At 41.8% G+C, this 21270-nt stretch overlaps 1 protein-coding gene and 1 long non-coding RNA gene across 3 annotated transcripts in view; one reads left to right on the forward strand and one right to left on the reverse strand.

Annotated features, from left to right (window-relative positions):
- The first annotated feature begins 2200 nt into the window (after window positions 1-2200).
- sv2a (synaptic vesicle glycoprotein 2A) overlaps window positions 2201-21270 on the forward strand; it is a 52764-nt gene continuing 33694 nt past the window's right edge. Inside the window, exon 1 of one of the 2 annotated variants that reach the window (XM_031733699.2) lies at window positions 2201-2392. The gene's annotated coding sequence lies outside the window, so the exon portion shown is untranslated. Of the gene's footprint in view, window positions 2393-10380; window positions 10500-21270 lie in introns of those variants that run through there. The other variant, XM_031733700.2, reaches the window with a different exon arrangement.
- On the reverse strand, window positions 5216-10325 carry LOC120442617. The gene is made up of 3 exons (XR_005614824.1): window positions 10245-10325; window positions 6012-6075; window positions 5216-5496 (listed from the first exon to the last, which is right to left on the reverse strand). It is a non-coding gene; the product is annotated as an uncharacterized LOC120442617 (long non-coding RNA).

Below are 21270 nucleotides of genomic sequence, written 5' to 3' on the forward strand. Positions count from 1 at the left end.
CTGATATAAATCTACATTTCGCCAAAAATTTGTTCAGAGTTTGTTCTTGAAAATTACAAAAATTTTAGCAGCTTTAGGTATGAAATTAAAAATTCAATTATAATTAACATTTACGTGATGTGCGTCACTTTGTCAGTGAGTGTTTTCACAAATGGTTGGATGGGCTGTCACTATTAATTATGGGATGGCATTTGCTCCTCATAAAGGACGATCCCAGTGTATCCTCTGCTAAAGAAGGTATAGGTATCATTTGGTTATGAACCTTCCAAGAAAAAAAAAGGACTATTGGAACATCCTCTAAGCTTCAAAGTCTCCTTCAAGATAAACCTCCATAGTTAGGGAAGGGTCATGTGACCCTGAACTATCCCTTACTCTCTGAGCTGCTACACGCTCTCAGACAGCTAGGGGACTTCCCATGATGCACTGAGCACTTCTCTTCCACTCCCCTTCGTTCACACTGCATGTGTTCAGAGGCCTGTGCCGTATGTCATTAACTTTTGCCTTCTCTCTCCTGCAGTTGTTGGTTTGTCCTGTTTGCTGTTGATGGTCTCTCTGCTCCTCTTTTCCTCTCTCTCTTCTTCCTCATTACCCAGCCTGTCATGGCAGATGGCTGCTCCTCCCTGAGCCTAATTCTGCCAGAGGTTTTTTTTTTTTTTTTTTTTTTTTTGAAGGAGCTCTCCCTGAACAAAGTGCTGTTCGTAAGTGATAATAAGATGGGATTCTTTTTCTAATATTGTAAGGCTTCACACAGTTTCATCACCCTCTATTATCAGGATGAGCAGGACAGAGGGAGGAGGGACTGGTGCTGGCAGATAGCAGCTCTTTATTCCAATCTGATCAATAGATGACCCAAACAGACAACAGCAGCTGAAAGCCTGAAGCCAAATGAAAGGCCACATCTGATCTGAATGCTCCTGATGACAATCAGACCACAGCTGCAGCGTCAGTGAAAATCTGACAGGAAGTCAGAAGCACTGAAGGCACAGTAGGGGTGTTACACACAGAGAGAGCAGGCATGGTTTTAGACCAATCAGAGTCAAGGTGATAGTATCCTAAGCAGGGGTGTTTCCAGGATTTTTTAAAATGGGGGGGTACAAGAGCATTCCAAGAACCAGTCGGGAGGGGGGACATGGGAAATTCTATCCGAAATAAACACCATATCAAACTGACCATAATTCATTAGACTGTGCTGGTTGCTTCATTAGTTACACCTGTTCAGCGGCTCATTAATGCAAATATATGATCAGCTAATCACATGGTTGTAATGCAATAGATGCATTCACGTAGAATGGTTAAGATGGCCCATTAACGTTCAAGCTGAAGAGCATCTCTGAAGGCACAACATGTTGAACCTTGAAGCAGAAGGATTACAGCAGCAGAAGACCACACAGGACGAGAGAGACAACCATTCACAACTGTGGCCGATTTAGAATCACCAATTAATCTCCAGTAACAGGCGGCTTTGGACTGCTGGAGTGTCCGGAGAGAACCCACAGGCAGGCACACTGAGAATGTTTAAACTCCACACAGAAAGGACCCAGCTGCCAATAAATCACATAAAAACACTAATATACTATCTCCAGTAATAACCTGATTTTTTTCAGCTACAAATGTGCAGTATATAATTTGTGCTAGACATCGGTGAAATGGTTATATGATAGGTTAAAATTAGGAGTTTTCTTTAACACCTGTGCATTTCCTAGTCTGAACGGTCTGCAGTTTCCAAAACTGGGATTTTGAATTCCTTTGCGATTCCTTGTAAAAATGTATCACAGCCTCACAATATTAAAAACCAAAAGGTTTCCTATAGACGCATCCTTGTCATCCCCCCCCTTCACACTTTTTAATACAGCCAATTACAGGCACGAGCCCGAACACGTGCAAGGAGAGGCTCGTCTTGCACACTTCATTGCACCAACCATTTGGGGCATATGGACCAAATGACAGTCTGAGCGAGCTCCACTGAGCACGAGCGACAAGAGCGCGTTTTCTACCTGAATGTGCGCCTCCAGTATAAAGAAAGAGTGACCTCACAGTATTCAAACTCACCAACGGTTGAATCACAGGGCAGAAAAATGAATCACCTTCACTTCACTTCCTTATGTACAAACCAGCGACCCCCCTCTGGTTCGTCAGAGGAATGGTGTCTGCTGTAAGAGAGATGGAAGCACAGGGAGCAGGAGGGGGAGGAAGAGGAGGGGGCGGTGTCTCCATCCAAGAAGGATGCTGTGTAGTAAGTGAGGGGGGCGGAGGAGGGGAGTGCAGCTCTTTGCTACTACGTCAGCGTACATCACAGGAGCGCACAGGACCTTTTTTTGCTTCCAATAGTCGGGGTGACTTCCCTGCGCTGAAAATCCCGGTCACCCTAAAACGCACTGATCCTCCCAGTAAGGTAAGAAAATGAATAGTCTGCTCTGATCAGATCATTTTGTCTTTGCATCACTTCTTTAATCTCCATAACCGCGTTGTTCCCAAAGGCTAATGCACGAAGAGGATGACATTCGGGAATATCCGTGTATTTCTGATACAAATCGAGATCTATTTGCCACTAAAACACGAGTTTATAGGCCCGAGCTGCGCAATGCGTTGAGTCCTACACATGCATCCAAAGGCAGTCAAAATTACGCAGAGAATTAATAAGAAACATTACAGCTGGAGAGAAATTAAGGCTAATTTGGGAGTAAAAGGCGCCGTCCGCTCTTATTGCTGCGGGCCGGTCTTGTGCGCTAAGAGCCATTCTCGTCTTCATCCGTCCCGGCGCACAGGTTTCAGACATGAAGAGAAGGATAGGAGCAAATATGAGGTTATATTTTATTACCTTTGAACAGTAAAGAAGACCAGCTTCAAATCACTGCTCCAGTCTAATTAGCGGTGTTGTTGGCACCAATGCCCTTGCCCTTCCTGCGTCTCCTGTTCCGCCTTCCGCTACCACTACACGGTCACAAATGTGCCACCTTACACCAGCTGCACTCTTCTCTCACTATTTAGAAAGTTTTCCGAGCTTGTGTTACGTTTAATTTGTGCGATCAGCTCAAAGGTGCCCGTGTGGCCGGGGTTTCGTGAGCTGCGTCGTGCACCAGAATGACCTTGTAGAAACCCAGCGGGGATGTGATGGAGAAAGAGTGATGAGCATTTTTTTTCTGCTTTCCTCTGTGGTTTTGCTTTGCGGTGGTTTGTGTCAGCGGTGCTGAGAGGACTCTTCTCTGAGAGGATACTGTTTGGTGTTCATGGCCACAAAATGCTGTAAACTGCGTTTTGAAGGCGGAATCTTGCAGTTAATGGATGCGGGACGGCAAATTAACGATTTGTTCATCGTAGATGATGCATTTTACAACTTTGCATGTGATGTCTTGTCCCTGCGGCAGCCATCACTGCAGCTCAGTCAGCTTCTGAGCTATTTATGCATCCAGCCCACAGGAGGGGTTGCAGTGAGGGGAGCAGATACTGTTTCAAACATACAGGATTACTGACAGCACTTTAAAAATGTATATATTTATCCCCCTATTTAGGCTCGAAACACAGCGCTTGTTACAGGATCTATAATTTGGCTTTCATGTATCTGACATCCAATGACGACCAGTTTATTCTTCAGGAAATGTATCTTCTGTGTGCAGTTTTCATCCAGTGCAGATTGTTCTGCATGCAGATGCTTTGGACCTGCAGGTATGGGTGTTTCCACTGAAGCACAAGGAGGGGATGAACCATGCTTACATTTCTAGACAGAGAGGCCCAATCCAACTACTGCAGTCAAACCCAAAGTCAAATTCAATTCAGTTTTAATTATATAGCACCAAATCACGAAAACAGTCATCTCGAGGTGCTTTATATTGTAATTTTAAGACCTAGAATAATATATACTCCCAAACAACCTGGCTGTTGTTGGAGATATGCAACAGAAAATGATTGCTTCAAACATTATTTGATAATTTTTAGATGATTCTGGTAGGCACCAGGAATCAAATACATAACATAACACTTACTTTATTTATGGTGTAAAACCACATTCTGACATTTTCCAAACAAAAAGACTGATTAAAAATGTCAGAATGTAAACAATCTTAATCTCTAAATGGGTAATTTGGCTGTTTTCTGCATTTTTCAAAAGATTTTAAAGAATTTATAAAAGCCTATCAAAATTTTGCGTAGTTTCTACCCCAAAGCATCACTCAGCGCTCTATAAAAACAGGCTGTCTGCATATTTTTGTGCAGGTGAACCTAACTTTCCTTTTTGAGGCACTGTTTGCTAAGCTTAATTCAAAGGAGCTAAGGGAGCTGCTCTGTTTGGTGTTCTCATTTTGTGCCTGCTACCCCTGCTGATTGGGCCGTGCTCCGGTGTGTCCGCTGAGATTAGCCTCGTCACAAGTTACAACTCGCCTCTCCCTGCAGCTGGGGGTGGTGGTGCTGGACATATTTGCATAATGGCTGAAAAAATGTATTAAATAAATAGGTATGACTGCCTGCGGCAGTGTGGAACACAACTACACACCTCTCAACTTCTCCATCCGGGTGTTGTCAAGTTCAGCAATTAGCACAGCTGTTCTACCACTTCAGTGAAACGCTTCATGGCTTTTCCAGACAGATCAGCTCTTGGCTCGTGATGCTGCTGCTGCTGAGACTCCCTGCTAAAGATTTACTGCAAGGGTGAGAGATAATCGATGGCCTTTTCCCTCATCTCCAGATGGTGGTGGGGTTCAAGCAGCAATTAATGTCAAGCACATAACTCTCCATTAACAACTGGATGTGCATTTGTTGGTTATCGACCAAAACAGATATCGTCTCCTCTGCTTTTAATTAGCCTTCAGAAGACCTTTTTTCATTTTTGATATACAGTATGGAGTTATGTAATAAATGGTTGGTGATAATAAATCTTTAGAGTAAAAGTTCCAAACCTTCCAAACATCATAACAATTATTTCACTGCTTGAATTTATTCATAGCCGTCTCTGGAAAGACTGAGCGACTCAATACTAATAAATCAGACTAATTAATACATGATTTTACAGACGTGACTGCATATTCTAGAATGAAATACATCTGTCACTGTAATTCTACTAGCTTTTTCTATTACCTCAAACCTGCTGGTTCATTTCTATAAATTTAGGATAAAAAATCAATTTTTAAAAGGAGCGCTCTTTTAGTCATTCCTGTGATTTGTTCTCAGACAGAAAGGGAAGCACAGAGTAGAAATATGATATCCTTTATTGGTCTTTGTGGGAATTTAATCCATTACAATCATTAGAGGCTGTGGGAAGCCAGTGTACAGTACCCAGGGACCACTGCTAAATGGAAGCCAGTGACTTGGTCAAGGTCACAATGACTGAGCATGTTTTCATTGTGGCAGAAACCAGAAGTGCTGGAGGAAACACACAAAGGCAGAGCGAGTAGTGGAGATAAACCTGTGTTCTTTATAATCCCAGCAGGGGGGCGAGTCATCGTGTTGTATAGGAAAACGGGTCTCAGTTCCCTTATGTTCTGACCTCCACATACAGTAAGGGAACTGCAAAATAATAAAGAAAGACCAGAAAGATTAGAGGATAAAACAGGGAATCCTCATTAGCTAATGACTTTTCAGTTTCAAGTCTAGTTGCAAAACAGCAACATGGCAATGGGGAAAGCCATCAGCACGAGGATTCACAGGGCTTCACAAACCAATAAGAGACGTCGTGGTGACGACATGCATCTGTTATAAACACTCTCTGGTTTGATCCCAGGATCGTTTCCTTTGAGGCAACAGTGCTGATCCTCATAAACACAGCCTGGCATTATTACCTTGTGAGTGCGGATTAAGCAAATATACTGAGAATTAGCAAGCTTTACTGCTGCTGCGTATATTTTGAAGTAATAAAAATAATTCTCAGCTAAGTAATCATCTTCTGCCTCCAGGTTAATACATAGTTATCGTTATGTACCAGTACTGACCATAACTGTGTTAATTAAAAAATAACTTTTAGTTGCTCACAAAATATTGATATGAATAATTTTAATGTCTTCATTTAGTTTGGATGTATTTACCTTTGTATCACTGAAAGCGTTAGTTCAAATCTTCATCTTCCCCACTATCCCTGTAATATTTGACCTATTGGAATACATGGAAGGATTATGAAGCAGATTATGAAGAAACCATGGAAGCTCTAATTTAGCACCTCTTCTTCTTTACTCTTGCTACTATAAATACTGTGTTCAGTAGAATAAAACATGCTCAGTTATGAGATGAAACCATTTGCTGCTCCAGTGTTACACAAATAGCTTTCATGTGCAGGGACCCAAGAGCAAAGCTTGTAGTGGCAACAATCTAATTCACACAAGCATGAAAAAACATTGCACCCATTGTTCACTGGGAGAGAAGAGCTACAACAGAGTATCTGCAAAGTGCACTGCTAATGATATCTACATGCTGAGTTTGCCCTACAGCAGCTTTATAACCTCCTTGTGTAATCCCTGCAGCATATTCTTGGGTGTTGGGAAGACTTTAGCTCAGGGGTGGGCAATCTCAGTCCACGAGGGCCGGTGTCCTGCAGGTTTTAGATGTGTCCTCAAACCAACACAGCTGATTTAAATGGCTAAATTAGCTCCTCAACATGTCCCGAAGTTCTCCAGAGGCCTGGTAACGAACTAATCATGTGATTCAGGTGTGTTGACCCAAGGTGAGATCTAAAACCTGCAGGGACACCGGCCCTCGTGGACTGAGATTGCCCACCCCTGCTTTAGCTCCAGCCACGGTACGGCATCCTGCTGGAGCAGAACTCCACAATGCACACCTTCACAAGGATGATGCAGACTTCTTGTCACTGGATTCTTTTTTCTCTTTTATTCCTCTTTCTAAAGCGTAAGCATGCAAACGTCTAGACCCCGTGGGCCACAGATACTTCCAGCTGGACTCCAGAGGTGTCATTTTTCTTCTTTCTAAGGTCGTCACTGATGTAACGATCATCTAACAAATATTCTCTGTTAAAGGTCACTTGCTATTACGATGCATGCTTTTGGTTGTCATGGTTGCATGCTGTTCCCAAATATTTACTTTTCTGTGACCTCTGATTATACCTTCATACTTCTTTATAACTGCATGTTCTCATACTGCCTTCCAGCCTAAATTATCTTCAGCACAGCCACATGTATTTATTTCTAAATGTTCCCCAGCTATCATAGGGCTAGATATTAATACCCTTATTTAAATAGCATTAGGTAAATGAAACCTTAGGAACCCCAACTTTTTACTTCCCCCTTGCAGAGCTTGCTAAGTGCCCCTCTGATGGTGTAGAGTTGAATGCATAAAGTTTTCATTCACCCGTTCCAAGGATGTTTTCTTCCTTCTTGAAAAGAATTCCATCTTAGCATATTTTATAATTTTAATTTCTTCAAGACGGCTCATTATGGTCATATTGTGAAACACCCCCCACCCCACCCCTTGGACAATGGCTCTTCCAGTTCCTCTTGGAATGATGTAATGGGACTCAAACCATCCAAAACCTCATCTTTTGTCTCGTCAGTCAACAGGATATTTTCCAAGATGTTTTTTGGCAAATGTGAGACGAGCCTTTGTGTTCTTTTTGGTCAGTAGTGGTTTTCTTCTTGAACTCTCCCATGGAGGCCATTTTTGCCCAGTCGCTTTCTTATGTTGAATAATGAGCTCTGACCTTAACTGAGACATGTGAAGCCTGTGGTTCTTTTTTGACCTCTTGGATGAGTCGTCGCTGCACTCCCCGGTCACTCCTCGGTCACTCCTCGGAAGCTTCACCACTGTTCTAAGTTTTCTCCACTTGTGTATAATGACTCTCACCCTGGTTCAGTGGAGTCCCAAAGCCTCAGAAATGACTCTGTTACCTTTCCCAGACTGATCGATGTCAGTGGCTTTGTTTCTCAGGTGTTTCTTTAGATTGTGGCACGATGTGTCGCTGTTTGAGATCTTTTAGCCTGCTTCACTTTGTCACAAAGGTTCTAGTTAAGTGATTTCTCAAGTAATTCCAACAGGTATGGCAGTAATCAGGCCCGAGTGTGTTTAAGGAAACTGAACTCAGGTTTCCAAAAAATGTGGTCGATCACAGTTAATTCACAATTTAACAAGAGGTGCAATTACTTTTTCACACAGGACCAGGTAGGTTTGGATAACTTTTCTCTCTTAATCCATTTAAAATGATCATTTTCTATTGACTCAGGTTATCTTTGTCTAATATTAAAATTTGTTTGATGATGTGAAACGTGAGTGTGACAAATATGCAAAACACTGGGAAATCAGGAAGGAGGCAAACACTTTTTCACACTAATGCATCAAATCAATGACTGTGATATTTGCACCTCCAGTGCAGTTTTCTTCCCTTCTTGCACCGCTTCCAATCACACTGGCAAGTGGAGCGTTCAGTATGCAGTAGGTCTCTTATTTTGAAAATCAACCAGATTCTTTATTCTGTTTCCTGTCCTTTTCATCTGCTCTGTGTTGCTTGATGTGATTGTGATGTGTCTGATTGAGTTGGACCAGCTGTATATCCAGGATTAAATATCTCAGTAATTATACACAGAGGATAAATCTCACAATTTTCCAGCCAGAACTTTACAAATAAGTCCAATAAGTGAACATATCATTTGTTCGTCAAGGCCATGAAGTTAAACTACACCACATTTCACTTTATCTCAATGTCGGCCAACATCAGGGGGTGCCGACACTCCTCTACTCATCCAATTGGAAGATCTTATATAGAGTACATCTGTAACCCACGCTCACCCCATCTTGTACTTCCGTGCAGTATGTGACTGAATCCTGCTTGTGTTTGTTGTGATAATAGCTGCTCTGTTCTGTGCTGCTTTCCCTGCGTCAGAGTTTCCACATATGGAAAGTCGTTGAAGTTTGAAAGCAGACACATGCTGACAGATATACTGCAGATGGAAATCTGCTTTTGACTCTGGCAGTTTAATACTGCCAGTGTGTCTTTGTACACCCCCACTGAGCTGTCGTTATGGTTGTAGACTTCTAGCTTATCGTGTCATTAATGCTTAATTCGCTGTAACTGCCACATATTTGTAATTTGTCAGTTTCTAACAAACACACAGTCAGCTGCACTGAAACTGCAGTGGACTTGTGGAGACAGTGCACCAGTGCTGAATACTAATGAACTAAAATGACATTAAAGTGAGCCGCTGTAATATGTTCATGTTGTCCACACAGCTTTTTCAGGAATTGAACTGAACCCCTGCAGCTGCCCTGAGTCTGACTCCTCTTCAGTCCATTTTGCAGCGTGGAAAGCCAAAATGGATGCAGAGAGCTGACGTCACAGTGTTTGACACGGTGTTGCTAGCCACTTTGGTGCCACCAGGGTGACGGTGCACACTGAGCAGGGAGCAGCGATGTGAGTCATGTTAGTTGGGCTGCAGATTCTCCCAGAGGGGAATTGTGCATGCACAGCCTAGCTTTGGGATGGGGGGTGCAATCTAGTAAGTCTATACCAACCAAACATCACACCCTCCTCTTATGTCTTTAGCCTGGATGGGCCCGAGGCCATGCGGGAACGTGGTGCAGCTGAATAGCTGTCACTTCCTGTGTGACCCTGTGCAGATGTCTCATTGGGGCTGGTGCGGATGAAAAAGCAGGAACTGGACAGAGATGGTGAGAAGTGGTTTATCGCACCAATACATCACTTCTGAGGGACGAGCCGAATCAGGCACCTCTGTCCTTGTGGCCAGAAAACAAGACATGAATAATTGACGGATTATTCACATGGTCTCAGCTGGAGTTCCCTGGATGCTTAGACTAGGCTAGCTGATAGAAAAATGATGAATGAGGAAGGATGAAAAATGCTGGGTGAGGCTGCCTGAGGAAGATTGGCTGGACCAGGCTGATGAGTAAAAGCCAGTGTGTTTGTGTGCAACACCTTCAAAACAATGCAGATTGTTCCAGCTCACCCTGCTTAAGACTAGAAGGCATTTAAATGACTTTTACAAGCAGGGGACAAAAACACATACATGAGGATTATTATTAGTGGCAGATATTAATATTTGATTATATGATTTAATCTTTAGACCCCCAGAATGAATAAAAATGAGCCAATATAAATCACTTTAAACAAAAAATGAGCACCATCAGTCAGTTTAAAGAGGAGCTTTATATTATATGATTTTTAGTAAAATCTTACTTATGAGTGATGATTAAATGGAGTTGGTGGGTCAGTGCAGTTACAGTTGTCATTATCTCTGGATAACCTTTCCCATACAGCTTTCCAGATTTAACACATTATTGTTCTGGGAAAAGTGTTTTACCTTTAGGGCAAGCTTCTTTATTCTAGATGTAAATCTACCTTTGATGCTGAAAAACAAAAGTGACAGCAAATGTTAAAAATTGCAGCTCATCAAAAGTGCGTCAGTTTGCAGGTTGATTGGCTAATTGGACTCAGGTGAGACACATTCAAACAGGGGAAACTCCTAACTGCGGGGCAGGTGATTACAAGCAGGGAAAACAGACAAAGCAAAGCAAGCAGAGACACAGAAAGAGAGCTGGTGCCAAAATGGGAACAGGTGAATATCAGAGACACAGAACACACAGACAAAGAAACACAAGTGATATGGACAAGGTGAACAATGGGAAACACAATTTAAAAAAATAACTTGGATCAAAAGGCAACAAAACTGGGACCATCAGACTATCAGTGCCATTCCCACTTATTTTTCCCATAAACTGTCTGTAGATTTTCATAACTGCTCTGTTTGTATAGCCTCCCACAGCCAATGAAACACATACTGTATACAGACAGTCAGCTGGCTCGTCTCGCTTTTCCACTTTAGTGAGCTGATATGAAATGAACCCACGGCTGAATGTAATCTCCTCCTGTGGTCTGAGCTCATAATGGCAGTGGAGACCATGCTTTATTATGAGCATTGGTGTTTGTTGACTGAGTATTGGGGGGGGGGGATGGACCTTACTGACCCCACCCAGAATGCAATGCTCCCGATGCACTCGAGAGCAGAAAAGACTCTGTATGTATCTGAGATATCAGTGGGCTGAGAATGAACACACAGACGTCTGTGTGCTCAGGAGGATTTTATGTGCATCTCAATGGGCTGTGAATAATTACTGAGATTAGACCTGTTTTCGCTTATTTTCCAGTGTTGATTATAAAGAAATGGTGTCGAGCAAAAGATGGAAGGACACAGGAAACTGGACTGAAAGCTGGGTGTGAGAAAGCACCGCTGAAAAGCAGTTATAACGCCCGAGTCGCCTCAATGAAAGGCCTTGGCTTTAGTTCTACTTGTGTTGACTTAAGAGGGGATTGTGACAGCAGCTTACCTGGCATCATGGTGATTGCAGTGCTTGTTGTTGCCAAGAAACTGAAAGGTTTGTGCTAAAATAGCTTAGTACCAATGGATTTGACACCACAACCTCAGACACCCCCTCAGTCTATTAAAACCACGGATTGAGAATGCGATGTGTAATTTGAAGGCCAGCCTGTGAAAGGTACACAATATTGTGAAATATACTAAAAATGATATTAATTTTAAGCCGATTTAATGTCTTTTTGTTTCGGGAATGAATCTTTTTCTATCTATCAGCATGTCATCTTGATCAGGATGTGTTGAGCCTCAGGGACAATCAGAGGAGAATATTCACTACATGCGTCACAGCGTGAAATCAAAGATGTCAGGAGGAATGAATTCACTGCATAACATTACCAGCCATCTGCAGATTGCAGGAATCACCACTGGGTCCTTTTTCGCTTTTTCACACTGCTTTTTTTTATCACTCTGAGCTGGGCGATATATCGATTTTTAAAAAAATATCGATATATTTTTATACGAGATACAAGATGTGACAATATCCTTTATATCGATATAGTCTATTACGTTATAATTATAGTTGCGGAGCCGCAAGTTTACCTCTCTTTCGTCCACTTTTGTCTTTACGCAACGTTACTCGACCTCGCCTCTCCTTCACTGAACACAATTCCCCCTCCTCCCCATCGCTTCACCTGCAGGCAGCGACAAGATGGACACGGCAAATCTCCGTTAACGAGTTACTGGGCATCGCCCCGTGCGTGTGGCTGGATGGCGTCAACGTGCTGACGAGCTAGCCACGCTAACGCCACGCACGGCCTGAAATCCTTTCATTTTCTCAAAAGTTGACTGCGCGCCTTTTGTATGAATTCTGGTTGTGCTTGATGACCGCGAACCGATTTTATGTGATACACAGCGCTCAGCAATCTGTCAAAAAATGTTTTAGTTCGACTTTGCTAAGCTACGGAGCTGCACCGCTTGATGGATTGTCGGAGCATTACGGCTACCGAGGAGCCTCGCGGAGTGATACGTACTGTGCTTCAACGTAATATTACCGTATTGTGTGTGTATAAGGACCATAAATTGCACCTGTTCAGAGACATGGTTACGAAGCGGATTTCAAACTCCAGGCTGTCAGTCACGCAGTAGAAGTTGGGAACAGAGCAGCTGTGAAATCTGTCTGTGTTATTATGCTCAGCGTCTGTTAGTTTACATTTTGACTGCACAATTGTGAGCTCTTTGTTATGCACAAAACAACATAGTTTTCTTTTATTTATAGAGCATCATTATTTAATAAATGCTCATAATTTATTTTTGAGTAGTTTTTTCATGTACATCTATGCTGTATGTTAATAAAAGTGCCTGTGTGACATCTGGGACACAGCTTTGACTAAGAACTCTCTTTTTGTTCTTACTTTATGGCTTTAAAAAAATATCGAGATATATATCTTATATCGCCATCCAGCTAAAAAATATCGAGATATGAATTTTGGGTCATATCGCCCAGCTCTAACTCTGACTTTGCTCCTACTTGGCATTAACTTGCATCTGGGGCGATTTGATCCCACCTGGATCACTCACTTAAGGCCAGGTGTGGAAAAGGCTTTCAGCTCTCTAAGGCTCACCTCTACGTACAAACATTTGCAGCGATTCACAGACAAGCTCTCATCACTCAGGCCCATCTCTGTCACGCTTGCTAATTACTGCGTCTGTGCTGTCAAATGAGCAACAAAGTTTAATTCAGTGTGTAAATAAGAGCTTGGGTAATAATTATTAATATTTACTGGGTTCATGTGGGTAATCTTTTTATAATAAGTTGCAAAAATTGATGCAAGTTTTTACCTTTTAATGTAATGACTGTAATTGTTTGCATGGATTTGTTGTATCATTTGCATTGTGTAACCTGTGCAACAAGTAACATAAATGCTGGTAAGGGTAGTTTTTTTTAAAAAGTGGGTTTCTAGTCTTCAGTAATGATTTTGAAATCATTTCACCACTCATGGGACGGCTAACCTTTCAGGTTATAGGATTGTCGTGTTTTAGAAGCAGGACGGAGAGGTGTGGTGAAGGATTTCAGGCTCGTCCAGGTGAAGGTTTATGTGTTGATGTCAGTCATGTAAGCAGCAATATACAGTGAAAGGTGGGGGGTGGGCTTCATTGTCTAAATTATCTGCACTTGTCTAGGTTCAGGTGAAAGGCCTGCACAAGCCTGCCTTCATCATCACGCTCGTTCTGCTGCAGCTCACTGAGTTTTATGACCTCTTGTGGTTTTTCACTTTATCCAATAAACTATTTATTCAGCTAAAAACACTTATTCATGTAAATTCTGGTGCCAATAATCAGTTTTCATTGGCAGTGCACAACCTAATTGGGGGCTTGATATGAACACTGATCCTTCTCAGGTCACTAACGAACACAGTGCAGGGCCTAAAAAGCCCAGTCCTGTCTGGGTGGAGAGGATGATCAGGTGGTTTATTGGATCAGGTTGAAGAGTATGACAACACTTGTCATAAACAGCTACCTGCTGACTGATGAGAACAAACTAACCAGTGAAGCTGTGGTTCAGGAAACCAAAACAAACTGTTGCAAAGATGCTCTCCAAAGAGCCGAGGGCAACTCACTGCCACTGTTCATAACTCGGTGTTGCGTTGGTTGATAGAGTTAGTAGGCTGCAGCTGCGGTCACATTGTGAGATGGACATCAATAAATTTCTGACATGGTCTGAGTTTGATCCCACACCAGTCTTTGGTTTATAATGGCCAATTTTCAGCCTCTATCTGGATGGTTCTTAGATAAAGCACTTGTTTCTATTATTAATACAGACACTGTACACACAGTCAGAGATGTGCTAAAGATGCAATGCTTAATAGCAGTGATCCGTGTGCTCAGTATTCTTTTTCACTTGTGTAACATGTGTGTCAAACTGAACTGCGAGTGTGATGGGATCTGATCAAAGCCAGTTTATTCAGATGATGTTCTCAGTGTAGTTTTATAAAGTGGTTTAAGGGTGATGCTGCTGCTCTATGAACTCTGCATTGGTTTCTTGTACCTCATCCATCTTCTCTGAGCACACAACTGCTTATCTTTTTCTGGGCCAAAACCTGTCTGCTGCTAAGTGGGCCTTGGATTTCCACAAAAAAAATGTCTCATTCCTATCAATGCGTGCCACAGCCTGGTGTCAAGGAGAACATCCATTTTATTAGCTCAGTTTAGCAGATGCTTTGGATTTTTTTCTTTGTATGAAAGAGTAACTGTTGAAAGCTCAGGGCCATCAGCGAGCGTTATGAATGGTTGTTACACGCTGCTGTCGATAGAAGTGGCTCATCATTTAGACTAATTTAGTGGCAGATGGGAATCTCCTGTGCTCTTTGAAAGGAATATCAGTGAGGCTTACAGTTTAAAATGAGACCGGTTATATGGATAGCTCTAGCTAGCAGCAACAAAACAGAGTAATGATCACATTATCTTGTCTTAACGAGGGGAAAACCCAAAGTCTGTCAAGGTCAGTTCTCACAGATACAAACAACATTATGCTTTGTCCGTATCCCTGTAATGGTTTTTATTTGGAGCAGTTTCAAAGGTGCACTCAGAATTTAAGGACCGATATACTGAGATTCATTACTTAAGTAATTTTTGGTCACAATATATTAACACATGAACACTTTTTTCTAACCTGTGAATCTGGTAAATGAAAAAAATAGTCACAAAGGTTGCAGTTCCTCAAATGGCCACTTGGGGCTTACTTCAAGTGAATGTCAAGCTCCATAGGCTAGTATGTAAAATGCCAACACATTCTTGCTCCCAAAGCGTAGCACATTATGCTATGTGACAAATTGTCAGAAAATGTCTGACTTTAGAACAAAGATGAACAATGCTGATTTTCTCCTACATGACAACAAAAGAAGGTGAATTTTCATAAAATGCAGATTTAAGGTTTAAAGGTATGCATCATTAAAACCAGTCTGCCTTGACCGACGTGTATTTCCACTAGCTGTCTGCACTGTTTCACCTTAGTTTATTTCAGTCACTGAACTCTTGACTTGTGGTGTTGTAACTGTTTGGGCAAACATTACCAGCAGAGACCTTTTAGGCAGGTGGCCTAGTTGGTAATGTGTGCGATGTAGTTGTGCTGTTGTGGGAAATGAGAGACCACACCTCACTACTTGGTCAACGAGTGAGAGTAGCAAGTAGTCTCAGACTGTGTGAGAGACTATGGCAGCCAAAAATGTGTCTCGACAGCTTAATTTGAGGTAAGGCAGTTATCAACCAGCTGGTGTTGTGTTTGATGCCTTTGGAAAAGGTCAAGTTTGCTGCAGGTTTGCATCGATGACTCTGTTCATCTCTCCATTTCTTCAAATTTGTCTGTGGTTATGAGCCTCAGGTCTAGTGAGGTATCAAAATGTGGTGACTTCTGTCCATAAATGCACAAACCATGTGTGACGGAAGCTTGGCTACATCCATCTTTTGTATTCTTTCTGTGGTTCATACACATTTAGCAAGCACAAGTAACAATGGATTCATGTTTTTGACCACATGTCAGCCGTACGTCCAACATCACAACTCCTTTTAGCTCTCTTTGTCTCCACCAGCTCCTGAATTACGTGCTCATTTTGCCTTCAGTTCTGCAGCTGTCAGTAAAATGAATGAGCTGTTAATGGAGAAAATGGATTGGCCTTGATGTGACTTTTACAGTACAGTCAGTAGCCTACTGACACATTTATTTATTAGAACTAAGATCCTCATGTATTAAGGTTTTTAAGCAGATGTTTTTCTATTTTCTGAAGCAGTTCCTCCACCCGATCGTGTGACTTGTAACTGTGTGACTTGTGCAGTCTAGACTGCAGTGTAGCTCCAAGACAGCATCATTTATTTAACTCCCATATTTTTTTGTTAGCATGCTTTTAGGCTGCCGCATTTTATGTTGCATGTGTGGCTGTGTGCGAGGCAGTGCTTCCCATCCCTCTGGCATCGTCTCTGTTCACTAGAAGAAAATAGGATTACATAATTAAGTCTTTCATCAGCAGCCAACGACAGGCGGAGTATTTGCTTGGTTCCCCATTTGACTGTTAATTTATTATCAATTTACACTTCTTCAGAGATGACAGAACAGTTTGGAAAAATGCTTTGTTTCATAATAACTCTTTGCATGGCATGACTCAGCCAGCCATTTCTGTAAAACCCCCAAAGTGTATATTTATTGAAAATCCGTGAACAGGGAGATATTTTCAGTGCTGAGGAAGCGGCCACAGCTGCACACTAACCCTACATATGCACTCCACCAAACTGTTTGTTATTCATAGGCAGCGAGTCAAGCAGAACACACTCTCATCTCAGCATCTCCGGCTCGTGAAAGGCTTATCATAAGGTGATGGGATACTTCATTATATTCAGATGGGCCTCGAGAGTCCCCTGGTACAAAGGTTGTGACCATGGTGATGAAGGAGGATCAGCTATTCGGTTGGCTTCTTAAAGAGTGATTGATAATAGATTGAGCCATATGCAAACATGGATGTTGAACATTGTGGCTGTATAATGGCTAAAAATAGAGACAAAGAAATTTGTTGTCTGACATGTGACGTAGCTCAGGTGATGCAGGATCAAATAGTCAGAATTAGGTTCAGAGTTAATGTTACCAGCACTAACACCAACAGTGATAGTAACAGCTAAACACAGTGGTAAGACCCGCCTCTGTGTCCTCGGCCTTTTTTGTCACAAGTCATAAAGGTAGAGAGTGGACTGGTTGTTTTGACTGGCTGCTGTCATTTCAAATGACTTCTTCCACCACAAAGCATTTTCAGTGTTTAGGCAGCTCGCCGTGGAGTATTCATTAGGATGAGTCGGCATTTAAACGCTCCATTGTACTCCAGTCCATTTCAGAGTGTATATTTTTCCTTTCAGATCATCTCTTTGATCCATTCTAATTTGTGCTGCAGTCTTTACGCTACAGAACACAGACAAAGTGTCTACCTGCTCTGTCGCACACTGATTCAGAGAGGATGGTGGATAAAAGCTGGAGTCTCAGTTTATCACTTCTCTCTTTGCAGCCATGAAATTCATCTTTTTCTGCAGCAGCAGCCAGCCATCACGGCTGACGTGTTTCTTAATGTATTCTTGGTAGAATCGCTCTCAAAATTGCTTCCAAAACACAGATCAGAGGAAGTTAAAGCTTTAGACTCGAAAGGAGGAAAACCATATACACTTTATACTCCCATCTCTGGCAGTTATCTTCATGATATGAATTCAGCCAGCACCAACAGGTTGGTGCTAAATTCTAAATTTTATTAAGTAATGTGTGTTAATTAGGTAACATTCACAAACTGGTTCTGATATTAATGTCAGACAATGTGAGACCAAACAGTATTATTTAATTTTTAATCTTTTGCATACTGTAATTTCCAATTATATTAAAAATTATACACTGATCAGCCACTTTACTATAGCTACACCTTGCTAGCACTGGGTTAGACCTGCTTTTACCTTCAAAACGGACTAAAATTCTTTGTGGCATTGATTTAACAAGGTGCTGGGTTTATTCCTAAGATCTTGCTCTATATTTTTTTTCATGATTGCGTCACACAGTTGCTGCAGATTTTTTGGCTACACATCCATGATGTGAATCTCCCATTCCAAGAAAATATCCCCCACACCATTCTCCTCTGACCTCTAACATCAACACGGCATTTGCACCTAAAGAACTCCTGCTCACTGGATAGTTTCTCTTTTTCAGACTGTTCTCTGTAAACCCTTGAGATATGTGCAGGAAGATCTCAGTAGATCAGCAGTTTCTGAAATATTCAGTAATCACAATCATGCCACAATCAAAGTGACTTAAATTATGTGTCTTTCCCAATCTGATGCTCAATTTAAATGTCCTAAATGTCTAAATAGACTGGGTTGATGCCACGTGATTGGATGATCAGATATTTGTCCTCACAAGTGGTTGTACCTAATAAAGTGGCTGGTGAGTGTATATGCAAGGCAGGACCAGCTAGAACTTGGGTTTTTGGTTGACTCAACTAGCCAGTTAAGATGCAGGTTATATCCGTATTTATCAGACTTTATATATAAGAGTTTTTTAGAATTTAATAAAAGGCCTGTTTAACTGTTTTATGCTTGGTTGTTAAATCTGATAAGCTGTGAATCTGCAAATATGTGTAGATTCTTCACACACATATTCAGCCCAGTGACAGAGAAGACCCCCATTTTAAAGTGTCAGTGTAAAATATGATCTCAACCGTGGCGTCCGGTGCTGCGTCCTGGGGTGGAATAATGGCTAAAAGGATTTTTGCTGAATATTATGTCACAGTAAAGTCGATCTTTGACCCTTTAAAGTAAAATGTTATCATGGCATTATTTTCTCCATTAGACATTTATGTGGATTAACTTCTCAGTTTCTCAGTTTCTTCTGCTTCAACATTTCTAACCTTCTTATTCGTGGGACTGTTGACCAGGCAACAGATTGATTAACAGCAGGTGAACATGTGAGTCCAAGCTGAGCAACCAAGACAAAGCAGTTTGTTAATATGTCTGTACTGCCTTTATCCTGCCAGCTCCGTATGTTTCTGATTTTCTATCTGCCTGCTGTATCTCCATAGAAACGACATTGATGCTTATTTTGCTTGTTAATAACACATGTTTGAATCTCCTGGCTGGAGCTCCATGAATTGGTCATTCACTTAACAAACATGCAAGTGAAGACTAATAATGAGCAATGAGCAGGATGAGATCCAGGCTGATGACCAAGCACCAAATGCCTTTCACAGCATTTGCTCGTGCTGTGATGCTGCTCTTCACAGTACGAATGTGTGGAAAACAAAGATCTCCAGTCTGTAAGATAACCTCAGCATGAATGATGATGGATAGGTGGACCAAAAAGTGATGTTGGATGAACTATAAGAAATATTCAATCTTTACAGCAAACTGAATAGTTTCTGTCAAAATCCATCGAAAGTCTGCGACCTGAGGGACTCAGTGTAAGCCAAAAAATCCAAAGCAATAACTCCGCTCCAAATATTTGCTTTTTTCTCACTTGATTTGAGCAGAACTGTTAAGTGAGAAATTTAGTGACCCTGCACAGTACCTCTGAGGCACAACTAACTTATGTACACAAGAAATCGATGTAACCTCGACTGCTTGTCCCTGCAGTTCAGTCTGAAGTGTTTGTGTTTTTGACCCCCGCGTGTTTGTGACTGATGCAGTTCACCAGTCATTAATCCTTAGTTCTCTGTCTGTATAAAGTACAGCAGTGGGAAAACTACTGGAAGAATCAGCTTCTTTACACTGGAAGAAGCTGAACTAGAACAGATACCTGAAGTCAAACTCCTTAGAAAAGATGGCTCAAACTATAGATCATAAAGTAATTCAATTCAATTCAATTTTATTTATATAGCGCCAAATCACAACAAAGGTCGCCTCAAGGCGCTTTATATTGTACAGTAGATACAGAGAAAAACCCAACAATCATATGACCCCCTATGAGCAAGCACTTTGGTGACAGTGGGAAGGAAAAACTCCCTTTTAACAGGAAGAAACCTCCGGCAAAAACAGGCTCAGGGAGGGGCGGGGCCATCTGCTGCGACCGGTTGGGGTGAGAGAAGGAAAACAGGATAAAGACATGCTGTGGAAGAGAGACAGAGATTAATAACAGATATGATTCGATGCAGAGAGGTCTATTAACACACAGTGAGTGAGAAAGGTGACTGGAAAGGAAAAACTCAATGCATCATGGGAATCCCGGCAGCTCACGTCTATTGCAGCATAACTAAGGGAGGATTCAGGGTCACCTGGTCCAGCCCTAACTATATGCTTTAGCAAAAGGAAAGTTTTAAGCCTAATCTTGAAAGTAGAGATAGTGTCTGTCTCCCGAATCCAAACTGGAAGCTGGTTCCACAGAAGAGGGGCCTGAAAACTGAAGGCTCTGCCTCCCATTCTACTTTTAAATACTCTGCAGGCTTACTTGTTGTTCCTAGAGTGAGAGCGAAGTGCTCTAATAGGGTGATATGGTACTACAAGGTCATTAAGATAAGATGGAGCCTGATTATTTAAGACCTTGTATGTGAGGAGCAGGATTTTGAATTCAATTCTGGATTTAACAGGAAGCCAATGAAGGGAAGCCAAAACAGGAGAAATCTGCTCTCTCTTTCTAGTCCCTGTCAGTACCCTTGCTGCAGCATTTTGGATTAGCTGAAGGCTTTTCAGGGAGTTTTTTGGACATCCTGAAAATAATGAATCCAGCCTGGAAGTAATAAATGCATGAACTAGTTTTTCAGCATCACTCTGAGACAGGATATTTCTTACTTTAGAGATGTTGCGCAAATGGAAGAAAGCAGTCTTACATATTTGTTTAATATGTGCGTTGAAGGACATGTCCTGGTCAAAAATGACTCCAAGGTTCCTCACAGTGTTACTGGAGGCCAAGGTAATGCCATCCAGAGTAAGAATCTGCTTAGATACCATATTTCTAAGATTTTCAGGGCCGAGTACAATAACCTCAGTTTTATCTGAATTAAGAAGTAGAAAGTTAGCGGCCATCCAGGTCTTTATGTCTTTAAGACATTCCTGCAGTTTAACTAATTGGTGTGTGTTATCTGGCTTCATGGACAGATAGAGCTGGGTGTCATCTGCATAGCAGTGAAAATGTATCCTATGTCTTCTAATGATACTGCCTAAGGGAAGCATGTATAAAGTACAAAGAAGTCACAGGCCATGATGCCCAGACGCAGCATTGCTTCCTGTTGTTACAATGCCTCCACCACACAAACATCCACCTTTAGCCTCCAGGAGGATTATTTGTTATTTACCTATTTCCTGGGTGTTTTGTGTTCGGGATGACCAGTTTGGAGCCGAGACAGCAAAGCTAAATATATTTTTCTTTAATCATTTCTCAGTTTGGGTTGTATGAAGTAGCTTAAATACATGTACATGTCCACCATAAACACTCACTGACTCATGTCAGCAGTGTAACAGTGCCACTTATGGTTAGCTTTAAGGATCATTTGACTTTTCCTTTAGCGCTGGC

Source organism: Oreochromis aureus, linkage group 11, assembly GCF_013358895.1.
Source record: "Oreochromis aureus strain Israel breed Guangdong linkage group 11, ZZ_aureus, whole genome shotgun sequence".
Lineage (NCBI taxonomy): Eukaryota > Metazoa > Chordata > Actinopteri > Cichliformes > Cichlidae > Oreochromis > Oreochromis aureus.